The sequence below is a fragment of the Bos indicus genome, chromosome 10, assembly GCF_029378745.1.
Source record: "Bos indicus isolate NIAB-ARS_2022 breed Sahiwal x Tharparkar chromosome 10, NIAB-ARS_B.indTharparkar_mat_pri_1.0, whole genome shotgun sequence".
In the NCBI taxonomy this organism is placed as follows: domain Eukaryota; kingdom Metazoa; phylum Chordata; class Mammalia; order Artiodactyla; family Bovidae; genus Bos; species Bos indicus.
Genome location: NC_091769.1, coordinates 12,649,417 through 12,677,192, shown reverse-complemented (window position 1 = coordinate 12,677,192; position 27,776 = coordinate 12,649,417). Strand labels below are relative to the sequence as shown.

Sequence of the window (27,776 nt, the reverse complement as noted above, 5' to 3'; positions counted from 1 at the left end):
CTAAATGCTAAAATTTCAATGTTGAACTTTATACTTTACCTGAACATTGCTGATGAAAGGTCTCTTCTTTTCTCCCCAATTTCATCCTCTTTCTTTCTCTCCTTATCTCCCCTCCCAGAGGCAGTTGTTGTGATGAATTTGATGCATATTCTTCCAGTTTACCTTTCAATAAACTATATATATGTGTGTGTGTGTAGTACATGACATTGTTTTTGATGCTTTTGAAGAGTGTGGACTTTGGAGCCATAACTTTCTAGGCTTGAATCTTGACTCTGCGACTTAATAGTTTTGTGACCTAAGGCAAGTTTAAAAATTTTTTCCATGCCTCAGTGTCCGCATCTATCAAATCTAGATAATAGAAATATTTACCTCATAAGGTTGTAAAATTTAAATGAGGTGCTTTTTAATTTTATATTTAAGCTGCTTAAAACTGCCCTGGTAAATTTAGCCAGCTATTAATCCAGTTGTGTCATGGTATACACACTTTGAAACTTGCTTTCTTTATTTTACTTTTTTCCCCCTCAGTTCCTGTTGGCACTGTAGGTCTAGTTCATTTGTTTTTGACTGGTTTGTAGTGTTCCATTGAATAAATGTACTGGAGTTGGTCATTTCTGCTGTTGATAAACATTTAGAGTGTTTTCATTTTTTATCTATTATTAATAGTGCCTCATGAAATCCTTGTATCTTCAAGCAACATACCAGAGTTTCTCCAGGTCATATACCTGATTGTCAAATTGCCTGGTCTTAGAATATACATTTTTCCCTCTTTCCCCCATGTTTATGGAATACTGACTTTTTCTATTTGTCCATATCCTTACCAGTAGTTGGTGTTGTCAGACTCTTGGACTTTTCCAATCTGATTGGTGTGACATGGCATTTCATTTGTATTCTATTTCATCTTTTCTTATGGTTGGATATTTTTGATTATCTCTTCAGTGATTTGCCTATATCTATCCTTCACACATTTTCTACTGGACTTTTTGTTACCCAAGTTGTGAATTTTGAATTTTAATATACTGTTATTAGTGAACTCCCAATGTGCTTTCTTAAAATACATATGGTTATATTCCTCTCCTTCTGAGACTATGAGGAAATGTCTCAGTAATGTACAAGTGAATATATTTTGAGTAGAACTACTTAAACTTCGTGGACTTCAAAAGCCAGGTGGAATTTTTATTAATTAGTACCACAATTTTTATTCTAAAGTTTGAGTGGCTTCCTACTTAGAGGAGAGTTTTCTGCTCCTAAAGTGCTTTATCAACTAAGGAATAAAAACATGCACATATGAAATGACTTTAGGCACTTTCATATACTATATTATAAACTGTTTTTTGACGTTGAGATTGCTTTACATAGTAGCAACTGTATTTCTCATTTTGTCCAACCACTTATACATGACTTAAAGGACCAAAATCAGTCTGGTTAAGGCAATTACTTCCCTGCTATTATTATTAATTAATTTAAATAAACTTTTAATTTTATCAGTGGGGTAACTTTCCATTTACAGAGAAGCTTCAGGGGGTTACCACACTCCCCACACCCAGTTTCCCGTATTGCTAACATCCGACATTTCTGTGTTACCTTGTCACAGTTAAGGAACCAACACTGGAACATTGCTATTAACCAAAGTCCATTATTTATTATTCATTAGTTTTTACCTAATGTCCTTTTTCAGTTCCGGAATCCCATCCAGATGTTTCCTTTGGCTCCTCTGTGCTATGACAGCTTCTCAAATTTTCCTTGCTTTTGATGACCTTGCCAGTTTTGAGGATTATGGGTCAAGTATTCTGTAGAATGTCTCTCAATTTGGGTTTGTCTGATGTTCTTCTTGTAATTAGACTAGAGTTATGGGTTTGTGGGAGGATGACTGCAGAGCTAAAGTGCCATTCTCATGTCATACCAAGGGCACCTGTATCAGTATGACTTAACCACTGGTGTTTTTACCCTTGTTCACCTGGCTGAGGTCCTGCCTGCCAGGTTTCTCTACTGTGAAGTTTTTCCATATGCTACTTTTTAGGAACAAGTAACTAAGAGCAGACCATACTCAATGGGAAAGTTAAGGTGGGAAGTTAAGCTCCAGCTCCTCCAGGGGTGAGTATCTACAAAATTATTTGGAATTCTTCTTTAAAGGAGATGTTCCTTTTCTCCCCCATTTTTTAATTTTATCATTTTTATCAGTGTGGACTCATGGATATTCATTTCTAAATTTGAGTTATACTCCTATACTGTATTCTGTTGCTCAAGTTATTCCACCTCTTTCTGGTTGGTTCCTGTAACCAACAGGACAGAAACCACTGTTGTTTTGAGCCCTTTTGTACTTTCTGGCACTACAAAATTCTCCAGGCTAATCTTTTATATTCCCTGCCCCAGCCCTATAATCAATCATTTATTTAAGGATCCTTGGTTACTTTTATTAGAGAAGGGTATTAGAAACCAAGATTTGGGCACTGGGTATGCTCATTGCTGTTGGGATATCGTTACTTTTAGACCTCAGTGTACAGACTTAGGATATATATGTATGTATACTAACCCATGTACACAAATATATAACTTTTTTTTACATATGTACATCTGTTTCTGTATGAAGCTAAGCATAAGTTCATACTAATATCTTTTTGACATTACTTCAGTACCACATGGTTCATCCTAGCCTTACCCCCTTGGTTATTTGTGACCTTATTCTCCAGAAATGAAGAACCTGGTTTTCACCATCCGCTGTCACTTACTTGTTTGTTCAGTCTCATTGTACATGTATAGTTTCATAATTGTTAATCATATCCCAGTGAGAAATGACTTTACCAACTAGTGAAGTTTAATCTTTTTTTTTCCCTTAAATCTTTTTATCTTTTAGAGTTCCTAGTCAAAATACTGTTTTCAAAGTTACTTAGGTCAGAACTTTTCAGGACCTTCTTTTCTCTGTTCTACATATTTTAGTTTTGCTTTTTATAGGCTGATCTAAATTACATAGTAATTCTATATATAACTTATCAAAAATTTCCCTTACTTATTAAAGAACCTTAACTCTTTTTTTTTTTCCTCTCTGACTTCTGTGGCCAGAAAAATTCTCTTTTATGAAAGTAACACTTCCTGAGGCTTAGTCAGAACAGTACTCTTTCTTTTGGTTATTGGTTGATATATTTATGATTTGGACTCAGAGTTATTACAACTTCAAATATCTTTAATAGTACATTTTGAAAAATTCAGTTCAGTGGCGCATTAAGATCCTTGCAAGTAAATAAATATATAATAATATGAGTGCTCAGAATTTACCTGTATTCTTATAATAATTTTTACATGGATTAGCTCATTTAATTCCCTCAAGAAGTCTGTGAGGTAAGTACTTTATTATTTTGCTCCTTTAAAGATGAGGAGATTAGGGCACTGAGAGATTTAGCAACTTGTCCAGGGTCACATAGCTAGTAAATGGCAGAACTGCAGTTTGTATGCAGCCAGTCTGATGTGGAGCCTACACGCTCAATCACTTTGCTGTATTACCTCTAAATAAACAAGAAAAGTTGAAAGTATCATTAGAGTTACAAAGAAAGTAAAACATCATGATGTGAGAGAATGATTGAGAGGGTCCTTAGGGTACTTCTTAGGGAAGCCCTCTCTTAGTAGATGATATTTGACAGATGAGAAAGAGCTTAATGTGAAGAGCTGAGGAAAGCATGACTCTTCGGGGAGAACATCAAGTGAAAAGCCTTGCCATATAAAGGAGTTTGAAATAAGAACAGAAAGGTGCCCCGTATGGCTGTGTGTAGTGAGCTTGAGGACCTGTGTCATTACTTATAGGAGAGGTTCCATGTAGTAAGTCATTTAGTGCTCAAAGTAACCCACTGCCTCAAATTTATAGATTAGAAAATTGATAACAATCTACATTGGTTCAAATTACATCTTTTCTGTACTCTACTCTTCATCCCACTGCAGTCTAATTTCTACTTCTTACATCACTAAACTTGTTGTTGCTAAAGTCACCAAGGAGAGTAATGCTGTTGGTCACTTTCTCAGAATCAACCCCTTGACTGCCACTTCTGTTAATGCTGCCCTCTTCTGTTAATCCTAGAGCTTCTCAGTGTGTTGATCATTCCTTCTGAGGGTTTGCCTTCCTCTGCCTGTCCCAAAGAAGTGGTGGTCCCAGGGTTAGTCAGCTGCTCTTAGCCTTTACAGTAAGCAAGCCACGTTATCCCTGTGGTTTTCCAGTATTAATATTGTTCCAAAGCATCAGAGATTCTTAGCTAACTGCTTATGTATCTTCACTTCAAACTCCATTTGTCCAAACTGTACTTATTTACCTGTCTAAAGTTTTTCTTTGATCTGTTGTTTTTCAGAAACGTCTTGACTATTGACTTCATCATCCAAGAAACTTGAGAGTCTTTCATGTTTCTCCTTTCTCTTGTTGCATCCATTCATGTACTATGCATTCTGCTGATTTTACCACCTAAATATTTTTTCAATCAATCATTGCCCTAGTATTCCTGTTCTAACCACTGCCTTATTAGGAACGCTTCTTTACCTTCTCACTGGTTTTCCTGTCTTTGGTTTTATCTCTGTGAAATTCATGTCAGAATTGCCAGACTAGTAGATCTAAAACACAGTTAGAAAATTCTTTTTTAACATCCGATTGTCAACTGAATAAAGGTTGAACTGTTTAGCAGGTCATCAAGTCTCATCATGATTTGAGACTGGTTCTTACCAGAGAAGGCAATGGCAGCCCACTCCAGTACTCTTGCCTGGAAAATCCCGTGGATGGAGGAGCCTGGTAGGCTGCAGTCCATGGGGTTGCTAAGAGTCAGACACGACTGAGCGACTTCACTTTCAATTTTCACTTTCATGCATTGGAGAAGGAAATGGCAGCCCACTCCAGTGTTCTTGCCTGGAGAATCCCAAGGACGGGGGAGCCTGGTGGGCTGCTGTCCATGGGGTTGCCCAGAGTCGGACACTATTGATGTGACTTAGCAGCAGCAGCAGCTCTAATCTTAACTCTTTAAATTTCTGCTTTCCATTTTCCACTCAGCTGTATAAAACTGCCTTTTGAAGATTCCTTGAATGTACATGCTATTTCTGAATTGATTCCCATTGCTTATTAGTCCTTCTGCTTGGAATGACTTCATTTTCTTCTTCCCTTTTCTTTTTGCCTGTGTAACTCCTCTGAATCTTTTAAAACTCAGAGTAGGCTTTACTTCTGGAAAGCCTTCTCAGACCCATGCTCTTTTTAAAAAAAATTTTATTGGTATATAATTGATTTATAATCTTGTGTTAGTTTCCTCTGTAGAGCAAAGTAAATCACTTATACATATAGCCACTCTTTTTAAGATTCTTTTCCTGTATAGGTGTCGAGTTCCCTATGTATACAGTAGGTCCTTGTTAGTTATTTTGTTTATAGTAGTATGTGTATGTCACTCCCAATCTCCCGATTTATCCCTTTCCCCCTTTCCTTCTTGGTAACCATAAGTTTGTTTTCTATATCTGTGACTTTGTTTTGCAAATAAGTTTATTTCTATCGTTCTTGAGTCCACATATAAGTAATATCGTATGATATTTCTTTCTCTGACTTCGCTTAGTACAGTCATCTCAAGGTCCATCCATGTTGCTGCAAATGGCATTATTTCATTCTTTTTTATGGCTGAGTAATATTCTCTTGTTATGTAAGTATCACATCTTGATCCATTCATCTGCTGATGGACATTTAGGTTACTTGCATGTCTTGGCTATTGTAAATAGTGTTGCTATGAACTTTGAGTTATGTATCTTTTCAAATTAGACTTTCCTTCAGGTGTATGCCCAGGAGCAGGATTACTGGATCATATGGTAGTTCTATTTTTAGTTTCTTAGGGAATCTCCATACCGTTCTTGATAGTGGCTGGACAAATTTATAGTCCCAACAGTATAGGAGGGCTCCCTTTTCACTCTACCCTCTTCAGCATTTATTATTTGTAAACTTTTTGATGATGACCATTCTGACTGATGTGTGGTGATACTTCCTTGTAGTTTTGATTTGCATTTCTCTGGTAATTAGGTATGTAGAGCATTTTTTTTTTTCATGTGCTTTTTGGCCATCTGAATGTTGTCTTTGGAGAAATGTCTATTTAGATCTTCTGCCCTTTTTTTTTTTTTTTTTTTACATAGAGCTGGATGAGCTGCTTGTGTATTTTGGAGATTAATACCTTGTTGGTTGCTTTGTTTGCAAATATTTTCTCCCATTCTGTGGGTTGTCAGGCCCATACTCTTGTCTAGATTATCAAGTTCCTTCTGAAATAATCTGTTAGTAACTGTGTTATATCTCAAGCAAATATAACAGCTTCTTGCACAGAGAAGACACTCAGTTAAGAATTTAATGAATGAATTATTTTAGTATTGGAGAGGCAGTATAAAGTAGTTGATCTAGACCCAAACTGTTTCAGATTAAAACCTGGCTTTGCTATTTGACTACCTATTACGTGTCTGTACCTCAGTTTCTTTCCTTTTGTAAAGTGAGGGTAATTATTCATAAGATTGTTGTGAAACTTAAATTTGCTGCTGCAGGTAAAGCATTTAGAACAGTGCCTGGCGCTTGTTCAGTGTTCACTAAATAATCTGTTGTAGTCATTGCTGTTCTTCAGATGTTTTAATTTATGTATTCAAGTCCCCCCACTATCCTAGAATTATCGAATGAATGAACAAACCATGTAATCCTGGTTTTTAAAATGAAAGATAAATTCCTAGCTTTTGAGAACGTTTTGGCAAGCTGACCATTAGTCTTTCTGTTAGCTCTAGCATTTGGTGTTCTGTCACAGATTTTAAATTGGCATTAATGATAATCAGCATTTCGTAATTGTTCTATTTCATTAGTTATTTAAATTCCAGCACACTTTTTTAAAACTTATTAATAATTATTTTACACTTAATCTTCATATAGTCTGTTCTGTAGCATTAACCAGCCTCTCCTATTATGGATTAAGGTGTGAGCGTGGTAGCTCTGCTGATACTGTGCTTTTTCTTAATTTGGGAGTTAAACTGAAGTATGTTGCAGAGAAAGATTGAACAACAGGGCAGAATGGGGAAATTGGAAAAATTCCCACTTCAGAGTCAAACGTGCAGAGTATTCCTTCATTACTAGACTTCAATTCTCAGAATATTGGACAATCATAATCAAATGTCAGTAAGTACAGTCTGGAAGCAGTATAAGTCATTAAAAATGATCAATACCTCTTCCTGCTTCCATTATTGTAAACAATTGGGACTTGTTTACTTAAAATCTTTTTTATGGCACTCACTGTTTAATTTTTCATAAGCTTTTCTTTTACTCTAATGTCTCATTTTCTTCTCAATACCCAGAACTGTCTATGTAATCTTGACAGATTTGATAGAAGTACTGGTGGTTTTGGTTTCTTTTTATCTCTGAACTTTCTATATGTCTGTAGATTTTCCCCATCTTGCTAAATCTTGATTATGTGAAACTAGTCAGTTTTTCTTATAAATATTTGTTTTGAACAGTAGAAGTTACCACTATTCATTCTTTTTTGTTTCCTCTTTTTTAATTTGGAGGATAATTGCTTTACAATATTATGTTGGCTTCTGCCATACATCAACATGAATCAGCCACAGGTATACATATGTCTTCTCACTCCTTCATTATCCCTTTGAAAATTGTTTCTAAACAAACTCATTTTTTTTTTTAATCTGAGTTGCTAAAGGAATCTTCTTACTGATAAACTAATTTCAAAGAAAAATATTAGTTTTTTTTTTTAGAAGTTAATGGCGTATAATGATTGTGCTCCTGACTGTTCTACTTCCTTTTTTATTATTTTTTAAGATCACTGTCTTCTACCACTGAGCATTATAGATGGATGGGGAAAACGGTATACTGATACTTAGGTTTGTTAGATAGGACTGGCTATTATCATCACCAGACATATTCCCATCCCCTTTTTGGTCAGAATTGTAGTAAGTGGTATTATTTCTCTTTATAAAATAATTTGTTCTAATAAGCTCTAAGATACTCCCTCTTAATCTTTTTTTTTTTCCCTGAACTTTGAAATAGAATTTTCTTCATACTGACCACTGTGCTAAAGTTGGATTTATAGGTTGTTGTTTGAGCCTGTTGTGGTTGGTGAATATTCTTCATTTTCTTATGCTGAGAAATGCCTGAAGATACCAATGTAACAGCCATTTTTAACAAAGTTGTGTTTTTTTTTTTCCTCCTGTGGTTAACTGTCATTTTGGTATTTCTGCTTGACCTCTGCTTTTTCGAGGTTTTAAAAGAAAATTTCTTTTCTTTGTAAATATTAGAAACCAAATTCAAACTAATTTACTTTGAAAAGGAAATTAGTGCTGATGGGAAGGATACTAGGGCTTTCACAGTACTTTCAAGGTAGAAGTATTAAGTATTAATATTACAGCCAGGCTTTTGTGAGGGGGAGGGGACTCAGAAATTGGAAACTCACCAGTAACTTAGAAAGCTATTTTCTTCCCACCCTGGGGCAGCATGATCTCTTCTGCTTCCCCCAGCTTGTCTGCTTCATTTTTCTGTCTCTGCATGTTGTCTTTTACCACTGCGCATGGCTGAGCGAGTCCTCTAACTCTTAAATTCGTATATTCACTCATGGTTCTGTGATCCCATTCTAAACCCTGGGAAAAAGTCCAGTTTGAGGCAGATGTCTGTGTCTGGTCCAATCAGCTGTGGCTGATGAAACCAAGATTTCAGAGAACATTTCAGTCCTCATTTTTATAGTAGAGGAGTAAATGCAGGGCATACAACTCTCAGGGAAGAGGGATGTAGGTTCATGGATATCCCCAAACGTGGTGATTGCAAAGGAATAGTAAATAATGTGAAATAAAATTAAGGTTTTTTTGAAATAAAAAAGAGACAACTCATTAGCTTTATGTAGTAGAAAAGAACTTAAAAGTTATTTCATCCCAATCCATATTGTGAAAGCTATCAAAATATCTCCCCGTTTCAAAATAGGAACCAGTGGAACTGATGTTTTTAGTTTCTGCATACAGAATTTGAAGTTTGAATCATGCTATTTCCTGAACACAAATAGTCTTATATTAATATTTTTATTAACACAGTGTGTCATTTTCTATTCAACAAGCGTTTACTGACTGCCTGTCCTTTTTCAGGGACTGTGCTAAAACAGATGATTACAGAGATAGAGATGTAATGTTGCCTGCCTTCTCTCAATTTCTAATCTAGTTGAGAAGAGTAGATGTTCAAAGAAACAATGATAGTATTAATGTGATAATTATAATACAGATATGTACAGGATGGTCTTGAAGTGTAAGAGAATGATAGTCTCTCCTGGGGAGCAGGATTAGGAAAGGCTTGAAAGAGCAGGTCTCACATATTACACAGGAGCTGGCCGTCTGAACAGGAAAAACTGAATTTACAAAGGTGGTATGGAGTTTGGTATAGCTGAAGTGAATTTTACAGCATTCAGTTTAATGCAGCTGAAATGAAAACTTATTTTTTCATATCTATCCTTCAGTTCAGTTCAGTCACTCAGTCGTGTCCGACTCTTTGCAACCCCGTGAATCGCAGCACCCCAGGCCTCCCCGTCCATCACCAACTCCCGGAGTTCACTCAAGCTCATGTCCATCAAGTCAGTGATGCCGTCCAGCCATCTCATCCTCTGTCGTCCTCTTCTCCTCCTGCCCCCAATCCCTCCCAGCATCAGAGTCTTTTCCAATGAGTCAACTCTTTGCATGAGGTGGCCAAAGTACTGGAGTTTTAGCTTTAGCATCATTCCCTCCAAAGAACACCCAGGGCTGATCTCCTTTAGAATGGACTGGTTGGATCTCCTTGCAGTCCAAGGGACTCTCAAGAGTCTTCTCCAACACCACAGTTCAAAAGCATCAGTTCTTCGGTGCTCAGCTTTCTTCACAGTCCAACTCTCACATCCATACATGAGCACTGGAAAAACCATAGCCTTGACTAGACGGACCTTTGTTGGCAAAGGAATGTCTCTGCTTTTGAATATGCTATCTAGGTTGATCATAACTTTCCTTCCAAGGAGTCAGCGTCTTTTAATCTCATGGCTACAGTCACCATCTGCAGTGATTTTGGAGCCCAAAAAAATAAAGTCTGACACTGTTTCCACTGTTTCCCCATCTATTTCCCATGAAGTGATGGGATGAGATGCCATGGTCTTAGTCTTCTGAATGTTGAACTTTAAGCCTTCACTTGATAGTAAATACTTCTTTTTTAAAAGGAGGATTGTAGATTTTTAGAATAATAAAATTCTGAATTTGTATTGTAATGTCACTTTTGGAAATGAGCTTTTACTGATCATTTGCTTTCAGCCTCTTTTATCAAATTTTTTTAAGAGTGGTTGGTTGATTAGTTGACTTACATAGTGATTTTTTTTTCCTCTTCAAGCATAGAACTTTATGCAGTGGATGACTGAAATGCGAGGGCTTATAAAACTTATGAAGATCACAGTTTTTATAAAAGTGAACAGTGAAAACAATGCATAGCCCAAGCCTAGTATAATTTTAAAAGACAAAGCTCTGAGAATGACCTATGTCAGCACTGAAATTTTGTAATTTTAAAGGAAAAAGCATACACACAATATTTTTATAAAATATTTTACATCAGCTGTTTTTCTCCTGTGGTGTTTGTACCTACCTTTAAGCAAAAGTAGTGTGAGCAGTTGGCAGGACACTTTTTGCTTCATTACACTGATCAGTTGGTTAACACGTTTACTTCTCTTTTCAATTCCTTTATCCACTCATTCATGACTCCTATACCACGCCTATCACAGACAACCAACCAACCAAAAAAAAAAAAAGAACCAAATTCACAGGTCCATAGTTGACTGTTCTGAGAAGTGACTGATACAGGTGAAAAAGAGAGAAAAGATAGTTGTGGCGAAAGCAGAAATGGTGCGTGTGTGTGTTTTGAGTATAAAGTTTACTTTCCTGTAGCAAGCTCAAAAGTTTGTGACCTGTCACCCAGATCACAAATTGTAACTGTTTCTCATCGCCTTCCACAAATTCTTCAGTTCGCCTTTTGTCACTTGTATCCTTCGAAGGAAGTGATGAGCAAAGAAAAGGCAATACGACTCTTGTTGCTCCTTTTGTTTGGAATACTCTTCTCTCTCCTATTACCCTACTCATATTTCACAATTTAGATAACTCTTTTCTGACTCTTAAAGCCTAAACTATGTGTCCTTGTACTTTCTGTGATGACTTCTGTGAGAGACTTGTCACTTACAGTAATCGTCTGTTTGTTTGTCTGCCTTCTCAAGCTCCTGTAAGGCAGGGCCATAAATTATTTGTCTTTGTGTTCCCAGTGCCTGGTACAGAGCCTGGCATTTGGTAAGATTACCATTTGGGGGTTCTTGTTTGCCAACTACCGAAATCAACTTTGGTTAAAAAGAATTTATTGGAAGGATATTAGTTAGCTTACAGAAGTGACTGAAAGACTGGAGAACCAGACTCTGAGAACAAATAGGAAACCAACTAACCAACCTCAAGGCTGGACTGTGGCCAAAGTTATGCCACGGAAATGTTCTTTTCCTGTTTAAGACACCATTGACCCCTCCACAGGATATTGGGTGCCATTGTTGGAACACCACCACTGGATACTGTATGTCACTGCCCTAAGAATGACTTTTAAACTCTCCAATTTTAGCTCTATATTCACATTCTGCGTGAAAGCATCTAATCGTCCAGTCTATATACCTGGTCCCTGAATAGGGAAACAAGTTATCTGGTGGTCTTGGCTTTCATGGTTGACTCTAGGGCTTCTAAGACACACAGTGGCAGATTCTTTTAATATAGTAAAGGAGTTCTTATGCTGGATGGTCAAAAATAGAACTGACACATGTCCTTTTCAATAAACACTTGGTAGTATTTATTAGTTGAATGATGAAGAGCATCCATCATAATTTCCTGTCTCTAAACCTTTACATCATCAAGCCTTGAAGTGACTGTGATGCTACTTCTATAATTCAGAACAAAATCAATTCCAAAACATATAGATAAGCAATATCAGCAAAGTTTTGATTTCTTAAAATGATGATACCTCGTATTTAAGTAAAATTACTCAATTAAACTTTTTTTGCCATACCCTAAGCACATGTTCATTTGCTTGTATGATAAACTAACATTAGAGGTAGGATTTGAACTTCTCCAAACTAACTCCAGAGCACTTAGCTGCTCTTTTTATAGTGTTGGTATAGCAATGACTTAATTGAAACAAAACTACAATAAACTTATGTTGAGTAAGCCAAAAGTTCTTTTGGGTTTTTTTCTATAACATGTTATGGAAAACCCCAAGCAAACATTTTGACCAAGCCAGTATTGCTAAATTCAGACTAAAATTGAGGAAAATAGGGAAAACCACTAGACCATCTGGATATGACCTAAATCAAATCCTTTAGAATTATACATTGGAAGGAACAAAGAGATTCAAGAGATTAGATCTGATAGAGTGCCTGAAGAACTATGGACAGAGGTTTGTGACACTGTACAGGAGGCAGTGATCAAGACCATCCCCAAGAAAAAGAAATACAAAAAAGCAAAATGGCTGTCTGAGGAGACCTTACAAAAAACTGAGAAGAGAAGCTAAAAGCAAAGGAGAAAAGGAAAGATACCCATTTGAATGCAGAGTTCCAAAGACTAGCAAGGAGAGATAAAAATCCTTCCTCAGTAATCAATGCAAAGAAATAGAGGAAAACAACAGAATGGGAACGACTAGAGATCTCTTCAAGAAAATTAGAGATACCAAGGGAAAATTTCATGCAAAGATGGACACAATAAAGGACAGAAATGGTATGGACCTAACAGAAGCAGAAGATATTAAGAAAAGGTGGCAAGAATAAACAGAAGAACTATGCAAAAAAGATCTTAATGACCCAGATAATCACAATGGTGTGGTCACTCACCTAGAGCCAGACATCCTGGAATGCAAAGACAAGTGGGCTTTAGGAAGCATCACTACAAACAAAGCTAGTGGAGGTGCTGACATTCCAATTGAGCTATTTCAAATCCTAAAAGATGATGCTGTTAAAGTGCTGCACTCAATATGCCAGCAAATTTGGGAAACTCAGCAGTGGCCACAGGACTGGAAAAGGTGAGTTTTCATTCCAGTCCCAAAGAAAGGCAATATGAAAGAACATTCAAACTTAGCACACAGTTGTACTCATCTCACATGCTAGCAAGTAATGTTAACTTCATGCATCACTTCATGGCGAATGAATGAGGAAACAATGAAAACAGTGAGAGACTTTAATTTTGGGGGCTCCACAATCACTGCAGATGGTGACTGCAGCCATGAAATTAAAAGACACTTGCTCCTTGGAAGAAAAGCTATGACCAACCTAGACAGCGTATTAAAAAGCAGAGATACTACTTTGCCAACAAAGTCCATCTAGTCAAAGTTATGGTTTTTCCAGTAGTCATGTATAGATTGAGAGCTGGGCTATAAAGAAGGCTGAGTGCTGAAGAATTGATGCTTTTGAACTGTGGTGTTGGAGAAGACTCTTGAGAGTCCCTTGGACTGCATGGAGATCCAACCAGTCAATCCTAAAGGAAATCAGTCCTGAATACTCATTGAAAGAACTGATGCTGAAACTGAAGTTCCAATACTTTGGCCACCTGCTACAAAGAACTGACTCATTTGAAAAGACCCTGATGCTGGGAAAGATTGAAGGCAGGAGGAGAAGGGGATGACAGAGGATGAGATGGTTGGATGGCATCACCCACTCGATGGACATGAGTTTGAGCAAGCTCCGGGAGTTGGTGATGGACAGGGAGGCCTGGCATGCTGCAGTCCATGAGGTTGCAAAGAGTCGGACACAACTGAGCAACTGAACTGACTATTTTAGAGAGATCAGAGAAATGTTTCTGCTTGCAGAAAAAGCAAGTTTTTATTTCTCAGCCATCTTACTCATCAAATATAAGGTGTTAGTACAGTCCCTTTGGAACACTGTCATTATGTACCAAAGGATACAGGATAAATGTATCCTACCACCTTTATTTGTAGGTATATTTGGAAAATAATTTGTACATGGCTTTGTAATTATTTGTAATAGCCTACCTTTGGAAATAATCCAGATGTCTGTTAACAGTGGAATGGATACATAAAATTATGATATTCTCAATGAAAAACTATACAGAAATGAAAGTGAACAAACTGCTACATATATGAGTATGACTGAATATCAGAAACAGTGTAGAGTGAAAAAAACTGGACCAAAAGAATACATCCTGTGTGAATCCTTCCACCTTCCATTTATATAAAATTCAGAAACAGACAAAAATAATTCAGTGCTAGAAGTCAAAATAGTGGTTCTTTTTGGGAGGACTGAAGGGGGATTCAGGACTTCCAGTTTCTGGTACTGTTCTGTTTCTTAAAGGTATATATAATGGTACTGTTGTGTTCACTTTCCTGCAGTTCTAGTTTTCTATATGTACATTATGCTTTAATTAAAAATTAAAAGTGAATAAAACCCACCTGAAACAGACTTGTGCATGGATTAGCTTGGGGAGCATGGCTCAGTGACCCCCTTAAAGTTGTATGTAAAGTTCTATCTGAATATCTATCTAAATAAGTATGTGTAGTTTAAGACAGAGAAGATTCATAGCACTAATCAGATTCTCAAAGAGGTACATTATCCAAAAAAAAGTTAAGAACCCACATTGCCAGAGCCCACATATTCAGAAGAATCATTGTTAAACATTTGTATGGGAAGCTTGTTTTTGTGGAGAAATCCTTGTCTCTGTGATTAGATCCTCTGTTTTGGACCCTATCCTCTCATACTTTCTCAAGGCTTTTACACTTATTTTTTTCTTCTTCATCTCCTTTTCCCGTCTCTGCTGGATATGCTCTCGGCATACCCCCTTAATTTTGTTCATTTCTTTAGAAAAGTCTGTGGTTGGTTCCATGTCTTCTGAAATTACCACTCCACTTTCCTGCTTCCCTCTATATCAAAACTCCTGCAAAGGTTTATATATACTTCCTCACTCTCCATTCTCTACTCAGCTCATTCTAGTTGGGCTTTCTTCTTACTAACACTTTACTGAAGTGGGTCTTCTCAGGGTCACAATGATTTGAGTTTTGCTAGGAAAAAAAGACTGAAAGTGTCAGTCGCTCAGTTGTGTCTGACTTTTTGTGACCCTGTGGACTATAGCCCATCAGGCTCCTCTCTCCATCGCATTCTTCAGGCACGAATACTGGAGTGGGTTGTCATTCCCTTCTCCAGGGGATCTTCCCAACCCAGGGTTGGAACCCAGGTTCCTGCATTGCAGGCAGGTTCTTTACCATCTGAGCCACCAGAACCACCCAAGTTTTGCTGAAACCAGTGGCTAAATATCTCTTTGGGAGGAAGTGTGGCGAGGAAGCCTCAGTTATAGAGAATTGATTTAATCGTATTTCTGACTACATGGTACTCTTTCGTCCTTGACTGTGTGGGGTCCTGTTTTAATTTTATCTTCCTTTATCCTCCATCTTCGCTCCCATTCCCTTTCCCCCACAGATATCTACTTTAACATGTTTACTTAGCATGCCATCCTGGGCTTCTCTGTTGGCTCATTGGTAAAGAATCCACCTCCCAGTGCAGGAGACACAGATTCGACCAGCTGGCATCTGGGAAGACTATTCCAGGCAGAGAAAGCAGGAAGGATAAAAGGGTCCTGAGGCTGGAACACACCTGATTTATTCAAGGATCAGTAAGAAGATTGGCATGTTACCTCTAAGTGTGCTTTCTCAGAGATTTTTAGTATGCTAAACTCGTTCTATTACATCAGGAATTACTCCTACCATTTTACTCTGTGTTTTCTATTTACCCTAATTTCTTTTCTTTCTCTTTTCCAATTTTTGAGGATAAATAATTTTTTTGGTGCCAGTTTGAAAATTATGTTTTCTATTTTTATTCTAGTGGTTACCCTTTACTTATATTCTTATTTATATTTGGTGGTGGTGTTCAGTCACTAAATCCTGTTCTATGTTTATATTTGTCAAATTTTTAAACATTGATTATATGTATCTTCACCCCTAAATAAGGCATGTATTTTAGTAGGCCCTCCTCTCTGTCCCCATCATGTTAACATTCTCAAGTCTTTTAATATTCAAGATTATTATGGTATATTTTTTTTCTCCTTTTCCTACCCACTTCCATTGTTTAACAAGAGTGGACCTTTTAAGTTTTGGGTTTTGTTTTTTTTCATACCATGAGGCACATGGAATCTTCCCAGACCGGGGATCAAACCAGCACGCTCTGCATTGGGAGCACTGAGTCTTAAGCACTAGATTGCCAGGGAAGTCCCCTTTAAGTTGTTTACTCACTCTTTCTTGCCATATCTTATGGAGCCGCCTAGATTTATAACATTTGGACCAATATTTTGATTTTTTTTTGTTTAGCAGTTTTCATGGTAAACCATCTGAGTACTTACTTATATTCCTAAGAATGTCTTTATTTCATCCTTGTGTTTAATAGTTTAGTTATACGGAGTCACAAAGTTAGACAAGACTGAGTGACAGACACACTTTCACTTAGTTATATATTCAATTTCATTTTTTAAATGAAAATTTAACAAATATTAAGAGTAAAATTTTAATTTTAATTTTTTAAATTAAATTAAATTTTAATTTTAATTAAAAATATTACATTAAAATATTCCATTTACATACATTATTACTATCAATAATTAGAAACCTGTAATTTTTTTTTTCTTGTAGGTGAGCTACTTTTAGGGGGGGAATTTTTAGAATTTTCTCTTTGAGATGTTCTAAGATTTCTTTAAAAAAGGGTCTAGGTATTTTTTATTATATATCAAGCTGACATATCTTTAATTTTTGGAAATTATTGGTCATTATTTCTCATTATTCTTCATTTCTGTTTCTTTCTCACCTTCTGAAAGTCCTATTATTTAGAGATCAACTCTGTTTTTCCTAGCCTCCATATATGTTCACAACTAACTCTTCACAACTAATTCTTTTATTTTTTCCCTTTAATTATACTTTATTTTTTAAAATAGTTAAAAAAAATAGTTTTAGACACAGCAAAATTGAGAAGAAATTGTAGAGTGTCTATGTACACCTTCCACCAACAAATACAGCTTTTCCCGCTATCAGCATACCACACCAGAGCAATGCATTTGTTATAACCCATGAACCTAAGCTGACACATCATTATCAGTAGGGTTCACTCTTTGTGTTGTACATTCCGTGCGTTTTAACAAATGTATAATGACATGTATGTGCCGTTATATATCATACAGGATAGTTTCACTGCCTTAAAATCCTCTGTGCTCAGGCTGTTTATCCTTTCTTCCTAACTTGCTGGCAGCTGGTGATCTTTTTACTGTTCTGTAAAAAGTTTTACTGTCATAGTTTTGTCTTTTCCAGGATGTCATATAGTTGAAATTACATAGCACATAGCCTTTTTAGATTGGCTTTTTTCACTTAGTAATATGAAGATAAGGTTCTTCCATGTCTTTTCATGGTTTGATAGCTCATTTCATTTTAGCACTGAAAAATATTCCATTGTCTGGATGTACTAGTTAATTAATCCATTCACCTGCTGAAAGACATTTTAGTTCCTTTCAACTGTGGCAGTTACAAATAAAGCTGCTGTACACATCACAGACAGGTTTTTGAGTTTACACGTTTTCAACTCATTTGGGTAAGTACCAAGTGTGGTTGCTAGATCATATGGGAAGAGTATGCTTAGTTTGGTAAGAAATTGCCAAACTGTTCCCCAGAGTGACTATATGATTTATCTTCAATTTTCACCAGTGGTGAGTGAGTTTCTGCTGCCCCACATTCTTGCCATCATTTGGTGTTGTCAGTGTCCTAGATTTTGGCCATTTTAATAGGAGTGTGGTGATTTTTTATTGTTATTTTACTTTGCATTTTCCTAATGACATATGATGTTGAATATCTTTTCAGATGCTTACTTGCCACGTGTATGTTGTCTTTAGTGAAGTGTCTGTTCAGGTCTTTTGCCCATTTTTTAATTGGTTGATTCATTTTCTTATTGTTTAGTTCCTCTTATTCTTTAAAACTTCCATATTTTTAAACTTTTATAATATATATTTTTAATTGCTTTATGCCTTCTTAATATCTTATTCTCATCATCTGTTCACTGATTTCACTTTCAAGTATATTGATTTTTTTCTATTGTATCAAATATAATATTCAACTGTATTTATATTTATTTCATTATTAAACCTGATTTAAAATTTATTATTTTTAATACCCAGTGTTTGTAGTTGGTTCTTCATTATTCCTTATTATTTTCCTAATATCCTACTTTAGTTTCCTGAGATGGTCGTCAAGCTTATTTAAGAAATACGTTTGGGACTCCCCTAGTGGTTCAGTGGATAAGAATCCACCTGTCAATGCAGAGGACGTAGGTTGGATCCCTGGTTGGGGAACTAAGATCCCACATGCTGTGTGGCAGCTAAGCCCACAAGCTGCAACTACAGAACCCTGCACATCACAAGAGAGAAGCCCACATGAAGATCCTGTGTGCCAACAGCTAAGACCTGATGCAGCCAAAAATAAATAAATATTTTTAAAAATTCTTGAACATATAAATAGTATTAAAAATTCCCCAGATACCATCTCTTCATACCTCTTTAACCATTTCTCACTTTTCTCCTTCCCATTTCTGCACTTTTTTTTTTACTCATCTTTTTTGTTACTTTTCTTGCCATATCTCTTTATCTTCTTTCATTTTCTATTTTACACTTTTCCCTGATTCTTGGTCATTCATTCTATTTCTTACCCCACCCATCTAGTTTAACTTCTCTCACTTACCTATTAACTTTTTTGGTTCATCAAAGCTCACATTCATGAATTAATATACAGGGCTCCCCCAGGAATTACTTTCTTCTCTGTCATTCTTTAATTGAAATATGGAATAGAAGAACTCCAATTTTAAAGCCATGGGAGTTGAGTTATAAACTGATGTATATGGTCTTTAGGCAAGCTGTTTAACGTTTATGCCTCCATTTCTTCATTTATAAAAAGGATTGAAAGTACCCTCCTCGCTCTAAAATCCTATGATTCTGTGGTGTCTTATTCTTCACATTTTTCCTCTACTGTGCTTACCTCATTCATTTAATAAATATTTATATACCTACCATGTATTTATAACTCCTATAATTTATGTGAGGAATCAAAAGAAATAAAAGACAGAGTTTCTGCCTTTGAATTGTTTATAGTCTGTCTGGAGAGACAAGAGGTATCTGCATATTAACCCTCAGTTATTTCCAGTCTGTTCTTCTTCTTTCCACACCAGATTTATACTCTCAAGGGAATACCAACTACTTTATTTTTAAACATTAGTTTTACAGTCGTGTGTGTGTGTGTGTGTGTGTGTGGCTATGCCACATGAAATGTGAGATCTTAAGTTTCCCAACCAGGAATCAAACCTGTGCCGCCTGCATGGGGAGCAGAAAGTCTTCACCACTGGATCACTGAGGAAGTCCCTGCTACTTTAGTTCAAATCTAATTTCTGGTCGGGTGTGGGGGGGGTGGCAGGTTTACCCCTGAACACAGTAAAAACTCTTTTTTAAAACATTTTCTTATACATCTAGGAATCCCCGTTGCAGTCGTTCTGTGCATTCTCATGCTCAGGTGCTCAGTTGATCAATGGTGTCTGACTTTTTGTGACCCTGTGGACTGTAGCCCACCAGGGTCCTCTGTCTATCGGATCCTCCAGGCTAGGATACTGCAGTGGGTTGGCATGTCCTCCTCCAGAGTATCTTCCTGACTCAGGAATTGAACCCATGTCTCCTGTATTAGCAGGCAGATTCTTTACCACTGAGCCACCTGGGAGGCCCCAGTCATTCTGTAGCATTATTTGTGCACTTGATTCTAGTCTGGATTTTATTCATGATAGGAAAATTTACCTCAGTATCAAGGAGATTGACTGTCACTGTGACTTAGTAGATGATCACTCTCTGTTTCTATCTTTGCGTGTATGTATATGCCTGTGCATTTATGCTTGCATAATTATATTCAAATGTAATGTTCCAGACGGCTGAGTAAATGTGACCAGTAAGTCTTTGCACATGTATATGCTTTTTTCTCTGGTTTGTTTCTCCACCTATTTTGTAAGGGGTTATTGCTTTAGAGACTTTCTTTTCCTTTCATTGGCCCTGTATGCTCTCTGGTAAAAATATACCACTCCACAGATATATGGACAGTGTGGGGAGGGCAGGAGGGAAGTGGGCATACTTATAAAAGGGCAACACTAAGGATCCTTGGGATGGAACTGTTCTGTATCTTGAGTTGGGTGATACGTACATGAAGCTGCACATTTAATAAAATTGTGTAGAACTAAATACACATATATACACACACGAATACAAGTAAAATTGGGAATATCAGAATAAGATAGAATTGCATCATTCAGTATCCCCACTATGATTATACTATGATTTTTTAAGATTTTGCCATTGGGAGAAACTGGGTAAAAATTATACCAGATCTCCATTGTTTTTTTTCAACTGAATGTAAATGTAAAATTATTTCAGAATGAAAAGTTCAATTAAAAATAACAGCAATTTAAAGAAGTATGTACTGAAAGATAATTGAACATATGTAGCTGCTGGAAGCACTTTGAGGAGCATGACTTTCCATTTACTTCAAAGGATGCTTTACTAAATAGATTTTATGCGTTTTTTGTTGCAAGTTTTCTTATGCATGTACAGAAAGTGAAGCAATAGTGGTGATGTGTTGTCTCCATTAACAGAAGAACTTTGTAAACACTTAAATGATGCCAGTTTCACATCAGTCTCACTTTCTGTGTAATGGGAAACCAGGTAATTCTAATAATGGGTCCGTTTTTTCATACAGTTCATGGAATCAAAGTAACAGTTTTAGAAATTTCTTCTGTCAAAGAGGAAACATTTCATATTGTGAATGCTGCTGTAAATTAATCTGAAAATTTCAATATTAAAGAAAATGCTTTGTTTTTTTACTAACAAATATTTAGTGGAGCATACGTACTTGGAAGTCATTGTCATAAAATGTTCTTACTATATAAGGAAACTCAGTGTGCAGAAAATTTGTTTGGAATTGATTATATACTACATTCATAATTTATAATTGCGTCAAACAAGCCTGATATTCTACCAATAAAATAGGTGCAGTTTTCAGATTTTTCCAGTATTTTTCATATACATTGAGTATTTCAGCTAGAACATTTTTGTGATAATCTGATGCTGAATTTAAAAATTGTTTCAGCAGATCTGTATTTACATTGTTTCTTTGCTGCCTGTCCACGATAAGATTTTATTTATTTTTTATCATTACTGGATTTTTCTTTTTTTAATTTATTTCAATTAGAGGCTAATTACTTTACAAAATTGTATTGGTTTTGATTTTAGAATTATTTGAAAAATAGATGTGTACTTAGCCTCTCAGTCGTGTCTGACTCTTTGCAACCCCTTGGATGTAGCCCGCCAGGCTCCTCTGTCCATGGGGATTCTCCAGGCAGGAATACTGGAGTGGGTTGCCATGCCCTCCTCCAGGGGATCTTTCCAATCCAGGGATCAAACCCAGGTCTCCTGCATTGCAGGCGGATTCTTTACCATCTGAGCCACCACTCTATATTTACTAACTGAAGATACTCAGTGAATCTGAGGTGGAGTGGCGTCCTACTTTTTCAAACATAAATATCTATCTCGATCATTTTTAGCAGTCCAAAATGTAGCAAGATTGTACTTAATGTTATTTTGCATTCATTCTTTTTATCCACTTTTCCATCCTAAGACACTTTAATCACTTGAATTGATTTTAGCCCTTTCCCCACATCTCTCCCATTTCCCAGACAGACACCAAAGATCCACGAAGTTAGGTCAGTCTGGTGTCTGCTGCTGCTGCTATTTCCCTGTTATTATTAGATATTCAGTATTAGTTAAAACTGTGGTTTCTTCCTCTTGTGCTCATGCCTATATTTTTCTTCTAGGAATGAGATACTATACATAATGTCTCAGAAATTGACATGTTTTTCTTTCTTCTTGTTTCTGTACACATTTATTCTTTTGTGCCCTTATTTTTTTGTTTTGTTTTCTCTCTTTGTCCCCTTTATCTATTTTTTAAGTGTTGTTCTTGACTGAAATGTGTTTTCTGAAAGAGCTGGTATATGAAAATTGCTTAACCATATGAAAACAATACATGCAATCTTTTTGTTTGCAAATTATTGTTATTAACAGAACTTTTAAATATACACAGGCATCTTAGGGGAAAATACTTGATTGGAATTAATTTGAGCTCAATTCTTACTCTTTTTAATACAGTATTCCTCAAACTCTGAGGCTTGCAGAATTCACAAATTGAGATCTGGCATCATTTTCAGAGAGACTTTCAGTAATGTGTAAGTAGTTTGTTTTTGTTTTTTTTACATTTATATTTATTTTTATTAACTGTTTGCTATATAAACACAGTGAAATGTTAATTTATCAGATCTCTTAACAAGAATTTGGCCTATATTCACCAGGTAATGATTTTAAGTAACAAGTGACATGAAATAACTTGTTAAAAAAAGATGTTTCAGGTGTGCCCTGGGTCAGTATTAATTCAACACTGTTTATTAGAAACATCTTAGAAATAGCATCTCCAAGTGTAAAGAATTCTAGATGAAGGGACGTGAGTGCTTGCCCAGGCTCTACCACTAACTAGGTATCCTTAAGTAAGCTACCTTTTGTGCTTCAGTTTCTTTGGCTCTAAAGTAAGGATTAAGACTATCACTAATGAAAAGATCTCTTCCCCTTTAAATGTCTATTATCCTTATCCTAACTTTTTTTTTTAATATAAATTAAGTATTGGTAATCTTTCAAAAGGGAGCTGCCAAATTACATATTGTGGTTTTTTTTTTTTACTATTGGTGTTTTCTTGGGAATAGGTATTGAGAGGGGAAGTGGTTTCAAAGTAGTCTAGAAGACAAATAAGCTCCCCCCTTGTAAACTCCCCCCTTGCTTAAGAACTTTGCCCCACATACTCCGACACTTTTTGTTACTAAAATTTACTTTTAAAAGTCAGTTGGCTTGGGTGGGTTAAACCTTTTTTTTTAAAAAGTAAACCTGTTAATTATGGTATACAAATAAGATTTTTTTTTCCTTTCAAAATCTCCCTAGAATGCCTAAGCATTCTAAGCAGCTTGTGCCAGTTTTCAGGGAGCTGGGGGAAAGGGAAAACAAAGTAGCAGTCACTTCTCTCCTTGGGGCCTTAGGGAGAAACTGGTAGAAAAACTTCGGGCAGGGTGAAGGCAGGCCACTGAAATCTGGAAATGTGGTAGGAGAAAAGATGACTAGAAGTGGAATAAAAGAATAGATATGGAAAGATAAAGCTAAGCAAGAAGGCATACGCTAGCTTTCATCAACACTGTTATCAACATTTAGAATAGTGTTAGATTTTAAAAACTATTTATAAAAAATTCATTGGATGAATGAATCAATTCAATAAATTTTTACTTTTGCCCAAGTCCCTGATAAGTTAGACTCAAATCTAGTTTATCTGTGTTTATCCTACATTCAATAGCTATAGTATTTAAGGTAATCGAGGTTCAGAAAATTGATTGTGGATAATAGAAAAAAGACATTACATTTAGGAAGTTTATATACTTGAGGAAGTTTGTAAGTGAACTATTTATTCACTTAAATTTTTTTAAGCACCTGCCTACCATACTTTGGGCACTAGCAGGGAGAGGAAGTATTGGGTACTGATTATAGTGTCTATTTCTATTTAATGGAGTATTATGTGGTCATTTAATATAATTATGAAGATTATAGCCAACTAATACTTATTAAATAAGTAAAATAAAAATACTTCTGTATTATAACTGTGCATGAGGGCTTCCGGATGGCTCAGCAGGTAAAGAATCCACCTGCAATGCAGGAGACATGGGTTCAGTCTCTGATTGGGGAAGATTCCATGAAGAAGGACATGGCAACCCACTCCAGTATTCTTGCCTGGGAAATCCCATGGACAGAGAAGCCTGCTGGGCTATAGTCCATAAGGTTGCAAAGAGTCAGATGCGATTTAGTGACCAAGAGGGAGATAAAGATTAGAAAGATGTTTCCATGCTCAAAAGAAAACTAGGAAACTTAGTTAAATATAAACCAGATTTATTATTGTGAATGGAATTATTGAATTTCTTTTTTGTCTGTTTTGTACAATTCATAAAGTTTAAATGAAAATCCACATATGTTTAAATTGTTTTGAAAAATAAGATGAACGTATATTAACTAGAAAAAGGTAATAGAGTATCATCAAAGGAAAAGAGCAAAGGTGTACTTGCAGGACAGTAGATAGATTACCTTGGCTGGAAGAACAATGAGAGATGAAGTTTAGAAAAAGATGGGAATGAGAGTCTCCAGTTTTGATAATGTAAGAAAAGATGAGCTTGGTTAGGCTTTTAACTGTGAAATTACAGTGTTTTTTCTTAATTTTTAAAAAAAATTTTTAATTTGAAAAATACGAAAAATTTAAACATTTTTTAAAAAAATTTATCTTTTTTAAAAATAAAATTTCTTCCAGCTCATTTAAGTGAACTGGAGTGAGAGGCCGTTGAGCTGGTCCATTGTGTTATCAGCCATTTTCATGTATAATCTTGAGTTTATGTCTATATGAGGCCCTATCTGAAAGACTTTGCTCCTTTTACCAACTCAGTAAGTCTGTAATTTTGCAAAATTTATGTTCTCATATTTTTGTTTTTCATATATCTTTAAAATGTTGCCTCTGATTTCCACTCTTGCCTTTTCTTGTCCTTAGAGTTAGCCTAGATAGCAAATGCTTTACTACTTGACATAATGGAGTGACAGTAGAAATAAAAAAGAATCTGAATTGATTGGGCAGAGATTGAAAGGGAGAAAAGCAAGTCAGTCTCCATTAGTTGCTAAATGGGCAAGAGCTTTCTTGTAATGATTTCTCAATTTTGTTCTCATGAACCTTTTAGGAATAGAGAGCACATCCTTCTTGTTTTCTAATCTCAAAGAAAATAGATGTAATTTGAAATTAAACACACCAAGTAGGGATGTGAAATTTAAAAAAGATGTCTGTAAACATATTATGAACTAATTCTTTAAGTTATCTGTATCATGTTGAACAAAGAAGAATTAAAACAATAACTTTAATTATGTGATATTGTTACTCGAGTTTTAGTAAAGTTGTTTCATGGGTTTACATTACTGTGATTACGTGGAGAACTATTGGATCAAATACTTATTTTGCGTGGCCCCCAGTTTCCAAAATAAAAAGTTTACCTCCAAAAACAATAAAAAAGAAAAATTTACCTCCTAATTGTTTAGGGGTTTTGCTCTGATGTTCTACACTGAGAGTCCAAGTTTTGAACATGACTACGAATGCTTTCCTTAAATGTTCTTTCCAAGTAACTTTTGTTGGCTCTTACCAACATAAGGCATTTTGTCTTAATGTATGTTTATTATTTTCTATGAGGATTGTAAATTTCACATTCCAATGGAAGTTTCATGATTTATTGAAACTGTTAGGAAATAACTACCCTGAGTTAAAGATTTTCATTATTTTCTTTGCCTTGTAATTTGTAACAGTATCTAAACCCTAGTTTCTAAACCTCAAACTTACTTTATAAACAGTTGATTTGAAATAAAAAGTAGAGGTGGATTTTCAGTATTATAAACTCTTCTTGAGCAAATTAAAGAACATTGAGATCTAGAAGTCATATGGGATGTTGCCAGCGATGCTCTTGACTTTATTATATACTTTGTCATTAGAGAATGCCTTCAAATATTTTGCCTACTTTCCTTACCACTCTCCACACCTAAATGAATAAATGGAATAAAAGGCAAGATAACTGAAGTGATATATAATTAACTATTCTGTTAATAAAAGAGGATTTTATCACTTTAAAATTGATTGCTCTATTAAAAAAAAAAAAAAAATTATTGAGCTGCACCAGTTCCTAAATGTGACATCTGGATCTTTGCTGTTCGTTGTGGCGTGCAAATCCTTTAGCTGCAGTGTGTGGGATTCCGCTCTCCAAGCAGGGACTAAATAAACCGAGGCCCTCGCATTGGGAGCTCCAAGTCTTAGCCTCCAGACCACAAGGGAACTTACTGATGACTCTTATATGTGTTGATGAAGAACTTTTGACTTGTTCCCTTTTAGTAGTTATTTACCATATTCAGTTGTGAGTCAAATCAAATTATTAAAATTTGTGAGCCAGGAAGATGTAACAAAAACAAGATTTTCATACAATTTTTCCCAAATATCTGCTTAATAGTATAATAGCTGTTTATTTCCAATGGCTAAGGTAGTAGCTTGCAGAAGAACCTACTAAATATATATATATGTTTTCATCATAGTGCTGTTTCCGTTCTCTTTCCCTTCTTTCTGCATAGCAAGACATAAAACTTTATAGTATGTAATAGTAACTGTATACTTTAGTTTAAACAATGTGAAGTTAGAGTTTAGGAAAAAGAATATTTAATCTCTTCATTATGATGAAAGGAAAGTGCTCTACTAAGGTACTCTTTAAGACTCGTGCCTATCAAGAGCTTTTAATTTAAAATTCATGCCCACATAAAAGCAAATGAACACTTATAGAAGCTGTAAGTGTATATGTCTATTTGACCCCAAATTCTACTTTAATAAATTTATCCTGAAGAAATGATAAGAGTTGTAGCCAGAGGTTTATGTTCAAAGTTATTTATCTTAGCATTTTAAAATATTAGCAAAATAAGTAGATACAGTAAATGATCAACAGTAAGGAAACAGGTCAATAATGTTATGCTTATTAAAATATAGCCATTAAAGAATTATTTTCAAAGACTAATGAAAAAAGTTTAATACAAAAGTGCTTTAAAAAACTGTTTTTGTTTTCCTACCTTAAAAAAAATGGAGAGCTGTGTGTGTTGTTGGCTTTTTTTTTTTGTCAACACCTGTAATAGGCAGGTGAACACCTGTAGTAGTGTTTAACAGAGTTTTGTCAGGAGAACAGGTTATTACTTTCTCTTTACTGTCAGTCTGGGAGAGACTTCTGAAAGTTTAAGCTCTTTTGTATAGAAATCTTACATGTTAGGAAATTGCTACACAAGAGCCATATATACCTAAATAAAACAAGTAGGGGCATTTGATCCTTCTTTAGGCATGTTATCTAAGCAAATGGTGAGAATATTTACAGAGAACATTTGAGCAATGGATATAAATTCTAAAATATGTGACATGAATACTGAAAACCCTGACATTAGCCATATAAAAAATTAAATGAGTTTTGGGATTATGATGAAAGTGGTAATAACTTATACACAAATATGTGAAAATTTGTTGCCCTTAGGTATTTTATAGTATACAAAAAAGATTATTTACTTTCTCCTAGTGTTTAAGTTGGAAAATAGGGTTCATTGTTCAAATAGACTTGGGAAATTGTGGATAAAAGCAAAATAAATCAGGTACGTATATCAGAGAATTTCTGAGGATTTAATATTTTTCAGTTCAGTTCAGTCACTCAGTCATGTCTGACTCTTTGCGACCCCATGGACTGCAGCATGCCATGCCTCCCTGTCTATCACCAATTCCTGGTACATGCTCAAACTCATGTCCATCAGGTTGGTGATGCCATCCAACCGTCTGATCCTCTGTCATCCCCTTCTCCTCCTGCCTTCAATCTTTTCCAGCATCAGGATCTTTTCAAATGAGTCAGTTCTTTGCATCAGGTGGCCAAAGTATTGGAGTTTCAGCTTCAGCAATCAGTCCTTCCAATGAATATTCAGGACTGATTTCCTTTACAATGGACTGGTTGAATCTCATAGGAATCCAAGGGACTCTCAAGAGTCTTCTCCAACACCACAGTTCAAAA

The 27,776-nt window shown here is 35.7% G+C and overlaps 1 protein-coding gene across 8 annotated transcripts in view; it reads left to right on the top strand.

Annotated features, from left to right (window-relative positions):
- Positions 1 to 27,776, top strand: part of DENND4A (DENN domain containing 4A) — a 122,362-nt gene that overhangs the window by 4,162 nt on the left and 90,424 nt on the right. For 6 of the 8 annotated variants that reach the window (XM_070796916.1, XM_070796913.1, XM_070796909.1 and 3 more), the window contains exon 2: positions 22,240 to 22,316. The exons of 1 other annotated variant lie outside the window; for it this stretch is intronic. The gene's annotated coding sequence lies outside the window, so the exon portion shown is untranslated. Of the gene's footprint in view, positions 1 to 20,630; positions 20,761 to 22,239; positions 22,317 to 27,776 lie in introns of those variants that run through there. One more of the 8 variants, XM_070796910.1, reaches the window with a different exon arrangement.